Here is a 2901-nt window from a genome sequence, read left to right as displayed (position 1 = left end):
TTCCCAACTACACAAAGAGAATTATGCACCACTAACGAAACCAGGTTCCTGTGGGGCAAGTGGAATTGTGTCAACCAAACAAAGACTGGAAAGGTCAAGTGGGTTCAGAAACCCAGTACCTGAGGACCGTAGGAGTTTCACCTACTCCAGACCTAGGCTCCAGTCCTGGAACACATGACCATGACCTCCTAGTGAAGATTGTGACCTCTAGTCATGGAGCACAGACTAGTTCGCCATGCCAATGAGGTATCTAGATGGGCCAGCCCAGAGGGTTTAGCCAATAAGCTTCCCTTCCCATACATTCCTTCCTGCAAAAGGTATTTAGTCTCTGGTCCAATCCAAGTAAGTGCTATGCACCAGTTTTCCACAATGAACAGTGAATAAACAGTATGGACAAGCAAGAACTGTCTCATCAAGAACCACCATGGGGGAAAGCCTTCCTTGTACAGAGCCCAGATGTCTAAGTCTCCTACAGAAGACCCTTCTGTGCTCCCAGACAACTCACTCCCTGAGCTAAGAAGGAGTCCTTCTGCCACCTACTGTGATGGCACTTACCCCATTCCAACTTCATGTGGTTTCCAACAGCAAGTGGACACCTTAGCCTGCATAGTTTCTCACCTGGGTCTGGGACCCCCATCTTATGCTGTGTTGTTCTCCCACACCTGAGTGATGCACTAGCACCTGACACCCAAAGGCAGTACAGGGTGAAGTGTAGTCCAGAGCCTGCCCTTCCTTCTGTCTGCCCAGAGGAGTTTCCACACCCCAGTGGCAGGGCAAAATGTGGACCCACAGGTTCCTTTGCAAGAAGTTGTAGAAGTGGAAAGTAGGGTCAAATGCCAAAACAAAAAAACAAAAACAAACAAACAAAAAACAGTTACTAGTCACCATATTGTTGGTTTCAAACACAAATACACACACTCAACAACCAATCAGCTTAGACAGTTTTAATCAACCTTAATTTGCCTATTGTGTTGTTCCTCAGTTGGTAGTCAGAGCCTGGACGCTGGCAGTCCTTACAAATGCAGCTCAGCCATTCATCTTCAACAGGTAATAGTGAACAGGAGAGAAGGAAGAGTTACTAGACGTGGCCACATTAAGAAGAGGAACAAATAAAGTGGTTCAGTGGTTTTTTTTCCCCCCAAGGCTATCTTTGGAGTCCTAAGATGAGATTTGGATTTAAATAGAGGATTATAAGTGAAAAAAGCCCTGGTCAAGATGTAGCCCCTCTCCCTCTGCCGCTGCCTCCTCCTCCCCTTCTGCCCCCAGCCAATCACTGAGCCACCATGGTCTCAGCTCCAGATCTGCAAGATACCAAGTCTGAGAAGTGTGTAGAGACAAGCTTGTCCTCAGGCTGGCTACAGGCTTCATTCAGCTTTCCCCTCTCCTAGAATGAGATTCCTAGGGGAAAGCCTACTTGGGATATCACAGTCTGAGAAGCAAAGGGAGGGACACAAATGTCTCTCCTTAAACTATCTTCACTCCTACCAGGATAGCTATGGTACTCGAGAGATTAGATCAGTCGTTCCCAAATTTCACTTTCCCTTAATGTAATCTCTCTGCTCTTCCCAGTGATTTGGGGCCTGCCTGGTGCCTTACTGTTGACCAATAGACAAGTTCTCCTTGACACGGGCAAAGGCTTGAAGATGTTTTGAATACCCTGTTGTTCTTCTGCGTGATCTTGGCCACTGCCACAAGAGCAAGCTTGAGCTGGAAGTCTAAAGATCATGTAGGGAAAGCCAAGCTGTACATGCCAAAGCTCTCCTACATCAGCCAGCCCCCAGCTGGTCCGTGAGCTAAGCACAGATGCTTGAACAGGCCTTGCCAAGATCAGCCAAGCCTGGCACCGAGCAGCAGAATATCCAGCCGTGGACTCGTGACAAACTCTATCACCTGCAACTAAGGGGTTTAGAAAGCATCAGTCAGTACCTGAAGGAGATTAATAAAACAATGGACAAAGGTAACTGTGGCTAAGATACTCACCGGTTGTTTTGTTGGTTGGAAGCAGAGTGAGGGATGAACATGTGGCTGCTGTCCAATTGCGTTGCTGTACCTGGCTCACTGACAGCCTAAGGCTTTCAAGTGTTAAAAGGCAAAAGAAAAGAAGACAGTGTCTGGCAAATCAAAGCAATCAATCTTCAAGTTTCCTATCACACATTTATTACAATACTGTTAGGTGGTGCGTTGTGTCTGGGTAAAGACAAAGGGAGCAGAGGAAAGGAGGTTGATAGCTAGGAATATATAAAGCATGGGATTGGTTGGTGCTGGGGTGAGTGCTATAGCCCTTGCCTAGCATGTGTGAAGCCCTAAGTGGATCTCCAGCACCACGATATATACCATGTGTGTTCAAGTATATAATATTATATAATAGTTTGTGTATGCATACGCACAGGGAGCATAAACATCCTTCTGACATGATCGAGTGTATATTACAACCATCCTCTTATATGATCAAAAATGTGCTGCCAGATGCAGGAGCTAAATGAGGTAGGAAGTAAAGATACAGTTGTGGCATGCAAAAAAATGGAAAGACATCAAGCCAGTTTACAGCCTAGAAAGAATACAACTCTTAGACATTTTGGAAGTTTGCATGGTTTGCCAAAAATCTGAATAATGGTGAAAACTCTTTCTTAAAACCTAGAAGAAGAATCAGTTCACTGGCCATGCAGTAGAATGAAAAGGCAGATTTTAATCAGTCAACTGAGTTTTACTTCCACTTGGTTTGGACTCAGTCAGAAGTATTGGGGTCTTGGTTTCCTCATTTTATGAAGTGAAGACATTAGCTAATCTCTGATATTTCCTCTGCTTCTGAAATTCTCTAACTCCTTCTATGAAAGGGACGCCTTCCCTAAACCAGAAATGTAGCTACTGGGGAATCCCATCTGCCTTTGTTTGGATCCACTC

At 45.3% G+C, this 2901-nt stretch overlaps 1 long non-coding RNA gene across 1 annotated transcript; it reads right to left on the bottom strand.

The window, feature by feature from the left end:
* Positions 1-888: 888 nt before the first annotated feature.
* Gm39340 lies at positions 889-2295 on the bottom strand. The gene is made up of 3 exons (XR_870773.2): positions 1981-2295; positions 1657-1896; positions 889-1038 (listed from the first exon to the last, which is right to left on the bottom strand). It is a non-coding gene; the product is annotated as a predicted gene, 39340 (long non-coding RNA).
* Between the last annotated feature and the right edge of the window lie 606 nt (positions 2296-2901).

Source organism: Mus musculus, chromosome 9 (assembly GCF_000001635.26).
Source record: "Mus musculus strain C57BL/6J chromosome 9, GRCm38.p6 C57BL/6J".
Classification (NCBI taxonomy): Eukaryota; Metazoa; Chordata; class Mammalia; order Rodentia; family Muridae; genus Mus; species Mus musculus.
This window is presented reverse-complemented; position numbering and strand designations above follow the sequence as displayed.